The sequence below is a fragment of the Eurosta solidaginis genome, chromosome 2, assembly GCF_040869045.1.
Source record: "Eurosta solidaginis isolate ZX-2024a chromosome 2, ASM4086904v1, whole genome shotgun sequence".
NCBI classification, from domain to species: domain Eukaryota; kingdom Metazoa; phylum Arthropoda; class Insecta; order Diptera; family Tephritidae; genus Eurosta; species Eurosta solidaginis.
In genome coordinates, this window is record NC_090320.1 from 71,086,386 (window position 1) to 71,096,200 (window position 9,815).

At 36.9% G+C, this 9,815-nt stretch overlaps 1 protein-coding gene across 1 annotated transcript in view; it reads right to left on the reverse strand.

Annotated features, from left to right (window-relative positions):
* LOC137239884 (uncharacterized) overlaps window positions 1–6,247 on the reverse strand; it is a 235,849-nt gene extending 229,602 nt beyond the window's left edge. Inside the window, exon 1 of the mRNA XM_067765657.1 lies at window positions 6,072–6,247. The gene's annotated coding sequence lies outside the window, so the exon portion shown is untranslated. The remainder of the gene's footprint in view (window positions 1–6,071) is intronic.
* Between the last annotated feature and the right edge of the window lie 3,568 nt (window positions 6,248–9,815).

A 9,815-nucleotide genomic window follows, 5' to 3' on the forward strand; every position in this document is an offset into this window, starting at 1 on the left:
TGCATTAGAACTGATGCAAACAAGGTAGCAGCTGTGAGGGACTTTCCCGAGCCGAAAACCCCGAAACAGTTACGACGGTTCCTAGGCATGTCAGGCTGGTACCGACGCTTCATACAAGATTACGCGACTATTGCAGCTCCGCTGCACGACTGCCTCACCAAGGAAAAGATAAAGAAATTCACTATGACTGATGACGCTAGACGGGCATTTGAACAACTCAAACGAAGCCTAATATCGGCTCCCGTCCTAACACATCCAGATTTTAACAGACGTTTTTACATCCAATGCGATGCATCGACAGACGGAGTGGGCGGGGTTCTTTTCCAACTCGACGAAGACAATAACGAAAGACCAATTGCATACACGTCTGCAAAACTGAATAAAGCGCAGAAAAACTACAGTGTGACAGAACTGGAATGTTACGCAGCGGTTCTAAGCGTTAAACGATTTCTACCTTACGTGAAGGGCTTGCCCTTCACGGTAATAACGGACCACGCGAGCTTAAAATGGCTAATGAACCAAAAAGACCTTGCTGGACGACTTGCTAGATGGAGTTTAAAACTCCAAAGTTTCGATTTTGACATCGAACATAGAAGAGGCTCACAAAACATCGTACCGGACACTCTTTCCAGAATGGACATGGAAGAAATAAGACCCAGTGACAGAGTGATGGACATATGTCTAGACTCGCCATATTTTGACTCAGACGAATACCGTGAGCTACAAAAAACAGTGACGGACAACAAGGACAAATTGCCAGACTTATGTGTATCTGACGGATACGTATATAAACGGACACAGTTTGACCGGGGAGATGTACTTCAAGCGGACCATGCCTGGAAGCTTTGGGTTCCGTCTGAGCTGCGATCGGGGCTGGTAGAGTCTGCTCACAGCTCACCTTCAGCTGGTCACGGTGGAATCCACAAAACTTTGTCTCGTTTACGCGAACGATATTACTGGCCAGGAATGGTAACAGAAGTTTGCACCTTTATTAAGGGATGTGAAGTCTGCTCAGAAAATAAGACACACACTGCTTTTCACAAGCCCCTTATGGGTAAGCAACATGTAACCGAACGGCCTTTTCAACGTTTGTTTGTAGATTTTATGTGTCCGTATCCTCGTACGTCTGATGGTAATGTTTATGTGTTTGTATGTTTAGACCATTTTACCAAATTTGTATTCTTGAAACCTATGCATAAAGCAACTTCAGCCGAGGTGGTGAAATTTCTGGAACGAGAAGTCTTCCATATATTCGGGGTACCCGAATACATCCATTCGGACAATGGAAGACAATTCGTTTCTGGAACTTTCGCCACCCTCCTAGAAAAATATGGTACTACCCATATCAGGACAGCGTTTTATTCACCGCAGGGAAACGCCGCAGAGAGGGTCAATCGGTCGGTTCTCCAGATCGTAAGATCATTCATTAACGAAAACCAAAAATCTTGGGACCGACATATTAGTGATGCGGTGTTTGCACTTCGAAGTGCTGTCCACTCCGCAATCAACATGACGCCCTATCATGCCACTTTCGGTATGCCTATGATGCTGCATGCAGCATCATACGAGCTATACCGAAAGTTGGGGTCGCTGAAGGATGTTGATTGCGAGGTGGAGACAAATGGTGATAGATTGCAGTTACTGAGGGACAGAATTAAAAAGGAGTTGAAGTTAGCATACGAGCGTAGTAAGAAAGTGTATGATACCAGAAGTAGGGACGTTAGGTTTAAAATTGGACAAGTGGTATACCGCCGGAATTTTAAACAATAGGAAATTCAATGTACGAGCTAGGGGATGCTAGCGGGAAAAGAATCGGGGTATACCACGCTAAGGATATATGTACAAAGTAAATGTTATATGTTGCATGTTAGACGTTACACGTTGAATGTTAAATGTTAACAATGTGATTGTCAAATACCTGACTACTCTTCTACCTCTGGCGACATAATTATTTATCTGCATACCTGACGATTCCCATATCTGACCACCTTTCTATTGACGTAGGATTTTTAGCATATTTACACCCAGTGATTTTTTTATACACCTACTTGACCATTTAGTAATTATTAAACCCCTTTTTATTTATTTATTCAATTGTTTTTTTTTTTTTTTTTTTTTCTTTTAGACTATTGCTAAGTCGGCAATCTGTGATATTTTTTTATTTTTTTTCTACGACCTTAATCCTAACTGTGATATATTTTACTAACAATATTGGCAGACTACTAAAACTGTGATATTTCTTTTTCAAACCTAGAATTATGAGTGAGTTTGTGACATATGTAGTTAGCAGGTGCTTAGATAGTGATGTTGTGAGTACGTGTCGCAATCACGTGTTACACATACCCAGCTACAACTGACTTGGAAGATTTTTTTTCTTGCCCGGCATTAAGTCGTGGGTCGAGGCCACACCTTGGGGTTGATGAGGGAAAAGAAGCGTAGAAGGCTGCGTATGAATTTCTTTTACGCACACGCTCCATGGAGCAAGCCCCATCGGCGGATGCGAGCCTGTTACGCTAGCCTCAAGATACATAGATACATATGTAACCGGCAACCGTACTTGTTCCTGCGTTACACCCTTATCGACAAAATGTATCTCAACCAGGTATCTGCGCGCGTTGCGCAACATTAGTGGAAGGAGGCCTTTTTTTGTTTCACGAGGAGGAAGCATCGAAAGCCTCATAGTCAGTGTGGGACTTTAACCGCACTAAACCTCCTACCGTCTGGGTACCATTTACCCCCCGGTACTACCGTCAAGTATTCCGTCGGGAGGTAGGTTGAGCACTAAGCTCTACGTCTGTCGGGGTCACGTTGCTGTACTTAGATAGTGCCGCGTTATGGTTAACGCTGGGACTGACACGCCCTGCTTACTACCTGAATGTGCTTGACGCATACCACTTCTACGAATGTTTGCAAGCCTACCTTAAACACTGTGCATATAGTGCTTGTGGCATGCTTGTGCGTTCGACTACTTGTATTGTAGGGTTTTGTTTTTTACATATGTATATATGTGTAAATAAATTATATATGTATAAATAGAAATTTTTTATTTTTTTTTTCCTCGTACTTCCACCGGTTGGAGAGGTCTTCTCTCCAATCCGAGTATAAACTCTGATTGCATGTGAGACGTTTACCCTCATACTCGTTGTTTCTACGGTTGGAGAGGCCTTGTCTCCAATCCGTAGGTTTGTTGTTGCGTGTATGTTGACTGCTTTTGGTCGCACGGTTGAAGAGGCCGTGTCTCCAATCCGTGCTTTATTCCTTCACCTGGGGCAGTATTCGAACGGTTGAAGAGGCCTTGTCTCCAATCCGTCGCCTGGTTTGCTATTACATTTACCTACATATATTACGGTATTTTCTTATGTTATCATTCTCACGCCGCTAATTGTACGGAGGCCTTGCATTCAATACGTGCTCAGCTCGATCCCCTCCACCTTAGCAATTTGTTATCCACCCACACAACTCGACTGTTCAATGTTCGCTGCTGCGCCGTAGCCTTTCAAGACTTCGTAGACACTTCATTATTTCCTACATGTACAGGTATGAATGTGTGCATGCGCAAAAAACGAAATGCAACTGCACATGCGTGGGTGTGAATTGAGTGAAAGTGGTAGGAAATTCCGTTTAGATACGAATCGGGGTATGCGCACGATCGAGCTGAAACTCAGAAAATCATTGCAAAAGTTGGATTTAAAGTGCGTGGACGTGCGTGGACGTGCCGCGGAAAAGCTAAAGTAAAGTATAGTGCCGGTCAAGTGGAAAAAAGAAAAAAACTTCATTTTTTAATAAAACAAAAAAAAAAAATTCCGTAATTCTCGCAAAACGGTTTCAATTCCGTTCAATGTGCACAATTGTAAAGTACAAGCCAACCAACAACGAAAAGGAAATTTCGTTGGACAGCCTGTCACCGGTAAGTCAAACACAATACAGTTTATAAATCTTTCCTTTTTTTTAATTCGAAATCGTTCCTTTTAACTTGCCCGAAAATCTTTTTAATATTAAATTAAATTAACTTCCTTTTTTAAACTTCTTTGATTTAAAAATAAAATTAAAATATAAAATGTATTAAACTTACATTTAGAACTATAAATAAAAATAAAGATAATGCCTTTGTGAATTTAAACTATTTTTTTTTTTTATTTTTTCTCATTGCATTTGATTTTAAAATAACCTAAATGAAACAACAGTGGCACTTAAAATTGAATTTGTAACTTGAACTCCTTGAGAGAAATTTAAGATTAAATTTATTCTTGTTTCGAAAATTAAACTAAAGTAAAATAAACTAAAATAAAATAAATCAAGTTAAATTAAATTAAATTAAAATACTTTACAGTTTGTTTTTACTACCTTTCCAGACCTTCACTTGCTAAATTTATTTTCTTCATAAATTTCTTTTCATTTAAAGATAAAACAAAAAAAAAAATAAAGATTTTCTTAGCTTTTTGTTTTCTTTATTAAAATTAAATTTAGATTTCTATCCAAAATTAAATAAACTGGAATTAGTGCCAACCTTTTTTTTAATAATTAAATTAAGATAAAATTAAATATTTTTGATTATATTAAAATCAAGTTAAAATCAGAGTAGTTTTAAAATCCGTTTAAAAATTAAAATAACACTAAAAATAAATTTAAAAATAAAAATAAAATGGGAATGAAAGTAAAATTTATCTAAAACTAACATTAAGTTAATTTCAAATAGTAATCCCAAATTCAAGCCTGCTTAAAGTAAAATTTACATAAAATAAAGCTATTTTCTTTTTATAAAACAAAAAAAAAAAAAGAAGCAGAAAAATAATAAGAATAAAATTTATCCAAAAATTAAACCAAAGTCGTTTGAAATAGATATAAGAGATATGGGTTGTACATATGTACATACATATGCACACACGAATACAGGAAAATCCAATATTAATAAAATACCAGTGTTGTTACTTGGAAAGTGAAGTATTCCCGGATGTCTGTATGTGCATGGGTATATAGCTCATTATATCGAAAAATTATGAGATAGAGAAATTTTTGTTTTTTTTTGACTTTATTTGCAGGTTTTGTGGCGGGTCTCAGTAAAGGGGCATACTTAATACTTACATGCATATAAGAACTTGTGGAAAAACTGGAACGCATATTTCCTACTTGCCGGCAATTAACGGATGGGAACTTTTTTTGAGACGGACAGAGGGAGTCAGAGAGAGAGAGAGAGAGAGAGTGTGTGGAAAGCAAGAGCCACTAATGGTGGACGGTGTCTATTACTGCTAATGAAATCGTAAATTTTTTGCTTTCACACAGAAGTAACTGCTCGATTAGTATGAAGGATGAGACAGACAATCATGGCGGAACGATACAAGGTGGGAGCATGGTGACATCCCTACAAACAAAAAAAATTCCATGTACTTGTAAATTCGATGGACAAATGTCAAAATCGTACTGCGCCGGTAGTTGATGTATCAAATCAAATAAAAAGGTTATAATCAGCTGTTCGATGCGGCCACCTTGTATCGTTCCGCCATGTAGACAATGGCATTTGCTTTGAAAACTAAGAAGCGGAAACGGAAGAGGAACGCTGCAAACAGAGTTGCATTGTGCTTTTGACTTCATTAGGCATTCGATTAGCTACTAATGAAATAATAATAGATTCGAATTTTGTAGGGAAGATTGAGCTCAATAAGCGTCTTAATGTAGAAAATTGCCTTTATTATTCAATAAGCCGTCTGTGTGAAAATAGTATATCAGTATTGATGACAGTGCCGCCGCCAGCACCCACGCCGACGCAAGCAGCGAATGCTACCATCAGCGACAGCGACCGCAACTGCAATTTCACCACTGACAACACGACAGCAGCACCAGCGACGACGTCACCACCAATACAATCGAGCCCAAGGAGGGCAAATGAATGTTAATATGAATCATTGTTTTTTTGGGTATTTTTTTGATAATTTTGTATTTACACATTTTTTTTGCATGCGTTCTATAATATCTATATAAGTTTTTTTTTTTTATATATACATTTTTTTTTGGATTTCTTTATTGCTAGTTTTATAGTTTAAAGTTAAATTTGAACTTTGCTTTCTTCCACTTACGTTTTTTTTTCCTTTTTTTTGGTTCAATAACACATTCACACGCGGTCTAGTTAGCTTCTTTTAAATTTTTTTTCCTTTTTTTTTTTATATTTTTGTTAGCGTTTAGTCATCTTTAATTAAATTCACTTCTACTTTTATTTCTATTTATTTCGCGCCGCTTATTCTGACCCACTCGACGCCCGCTATCGCGAGTGAGTGAGCGCGATATCAATAGTAAGAAATAATTGAACCTAGCTTAGGCGGTAAATGGTTTCTATGTACGCATAGGAAAGAACATACATATGTATGTAAAATTCTTTTCCTCACAGGTCCCCCACAGTTTGCAGGCGCCTTCAATGCTGATGTGCTGATCAGGTGAGTGAGTAAAAGATCATGCCTTTTTTTTGTGTCACACGTATATACCTACATATGTAACAAACAATCTCTTTGCTATGTGCATGCCAAGTACCTTAGCCTAGGTCAGGGATTTTTTGCTTTCGATACACAGTAAATTTTTGATGCACAGATCTTTTTTCTGTTGTGTTTTGGGTCATTAGTATTTAAAGATACAAAGGTGTATCGTATATATGGTTAAACCAAGTAATTGGCCGACACCACCTGCATTAGGGTGTACCTAAGTTACTTTTAAAAATTGTTTTCTTTTTCTTGGTATCAATTATTGTTTTTTTTTTTTTTTTGTTTCAATTTAATAGCTTTTTTAATATACAATATTTTTTTTGGATTAGGATATTTCTAACGTTGAATTGATAAGTTAGTTTAAATTTTAAATTAAATTACATTTTTAAATAAGAAAATTATATTTATTTCGAATTACATTTTCTTTGATTGAAGAACGACATTATAAGGCAGTAGATTTATGCAAAGTATTTTTTTTTGTTTCTTTTTTTATAATGAATAAATATATGTTTATAACGTTTGGTAATCTAAATGGTTGAACATTTTATTTTTAATAATGGAGGGCTAAAACCATATTCTTTGGAGCGGGTGTTGTCCTTGGGTCGAAGAGGGGAAGTGGGAGGGACAATGACGTGAAGCACCCTTAGACAGACGAACGTGAGTCAGGCGTTGGGGACGTCGTAAAATTAGAGGAGTCAGCACGGCGCCCATGGCTTCGCGTAAGACACGCGAAGAGGGTGGGTAGACTCCCCCTTACTCTGGACGGGCCTCCTTTCCTTTTTTTCTTCCATTTCCTACTTTCCCTCTATTTATATATTCTTCTTTAGGCATGAACCACTTTTTTTGTTAGTGTAGTTGTTGGTAAGGCTGGTGCGCAAAACCCCACCCCGTCCGACGAGCTAGCAGGGGCTTCCCACCATGCCATACGCCACCTCTGTCTTACCACTGAAAGCCAGCTACACAACAGTCTAGCAGCAAACCTTTTGAAATAATGCAAAAACTATTCAAATATTTGTTTTTCCTTTTTGTACCTTTCATGAGAATGAAATGGTATATTTGGTTCGATCTGGCTCTCGGAAATTGTAAATCCTTAAAGGATAAGAGAAAAGCAAACCAATAAGCATACCGACATTATCAGGATGACGAGCTGTTGCTATCCGTCTGTCTGTTTGAACGCAAACTAGTGCGTGCCTCAATTTTTGAGATATCTTGAAATTAAGAGAGCGAGTATATTTTGGTGCACCATACAACCGATTTTTCAGAAAAAGGATTTTCGCCAATTGTTTCTCGTTTTAACAATGTGGCAGGCATTGTTGTCTGACAAAATCGTAAAAAACGCCGGAAAGAAATTACAAGAAAATCGTTCCATAAATTAATTTTGTTTAAAATATGTCGGCCTCTGGTTAATTTCCCGGGAATATAAGAAAGAAACAGACAAAGCTGTGAATCTAAAGCATCCACAATGCTCCTTGAACATATAAACAAATATTCAGTAAAATGGGTCCAGTTTTGTACATATATATTTTAACGAAGATATGATAGGAATATTACCTTACTTAAAGACTCACAAATTTTGCGTAACGCCTTATTGCCAAAAGCGAGGACAACATCGTACTGTGAGGAGTTGGAAATGCAAATATCCCGACTTAAAATCAATGAGGCACAGAAGAACATCTGACCACTAAACTTTTCAAACAAGGAGGCGAAACGATGCATCATTTCTACGCAAACTTTTAAATATTAAAAAGCATTTGGCATTGAGAAATGTAGAAGCACCTGGTGCCGCTATACCTTAGCTACACTTCACTTCAAACGCTTCTGAGGTTTTAAACGTTTATACGGACGATTTCTCATTGTCTGCTTTAATATTATTTATTACAATATGGTTCAGAAGAGGCAACTATTGATGGATCAAAATATCAAGAATACGAGAAAAAAGTTTTCCGGAACATTATTGGTATTTACGTTATGCCAGCTGAATGTATCAAAGAGAATTAAAAAGTATGCTGCTTACCTATATCCACCACCCTCTGATAGCGGGGGAAGGAAAGGAGATCCCTTACCAGTTACCACTCAAAAGAAAAATCTGATGAAATAATGAAAAGTGTGACCCGAAAAGTCACCCACATCAACCCGCGTAAGTTCCTATACACTTGTAGTTTTTCAATTAGTTTCGAAATGCCTTTGAGGAACGGAATGGGAAATTCGAAAGTACTTTTTCAATTCCTTGTAATGTAATTGAAAAATTTTCAATTACATTTGCAATTCCTTTCGAAACTACTGGTGCAGAAATTACATTTGAGCGAAGTATTTTTTTATCAATTACAAGCAAAAAATTTTTTGTACTTGAGCCTCAAAAAACGAAATTACTTTTGGTATTTTTGCTTGAGGAATTGAAATGTAATCAATTCCTTTGCTGTAGAGGAAAAGAATTGATTACTTTTTCCAATTACTGAGGAATGTAATGGGTAATGTAATGGAATTGAATTTACCCAGCTCTGTATCTACATATGTTCATAAAAGTTATGAATAAAATATATTTTTCCTATATAACCAAAAATTACTACTTTTTCCTTGTGCATATGCCGAGCGTACTACATGTAGTACACCCTGCAAAATCGTTTGAAAAATGGGTTTTTTTAAATTCATCTTAATTTTTGTAACATTTTATGTTAAAAGAACAGTATTAAAAAAATTGTGGAAATTGCTTCACCAGCGTACCAGTATTTATAAGCTATGAAAAAGTTAAATAAAATATGCTAATCGAGCAGCTATTTTATGACTTAGCACAATTTCCGTCCTCAAAACAATTTTTTTCTCCTGACTTATCACTTTTTGCTCAATATGTTTCCCCATCACTGCTCCCCTTTAATGATTGAAATATAACACTAAAACTATATATATCACACAAAATACTATTTATTTGTCAAACTATTTCTAACGGTTCTGATCTTTTGCCGGATGGTGCGCAAACAATAATTTATTTTTAAATTGAAACAAATGCTGTGTTGTGTCTTATTCCAAAACGACAACTGCCACATACCTTATCTACAAACTAAATGCTAAATCTCCTAATCGTTGTCAAGAGAGTTAATACTTGGGTATATAGAGTATATCAAAATCATCAGTATCGAAAAAAATTTGATTGAGCCATGTCCGTCCGTCCGTCCGTCCGTCTGCCCGTTAACACGATAACTTGAGTAAATTTTGAGGTATCTTGATGAAATTTGATATGTAGGTTCCTGGGCACTTATCTCAGCTTGCTATTTAAAATGAACGATATCGGACTATAACCACGCCCACTTTTTCGATATCGATAATCTGGAAAAACCGAAAAAGTGCGATAAT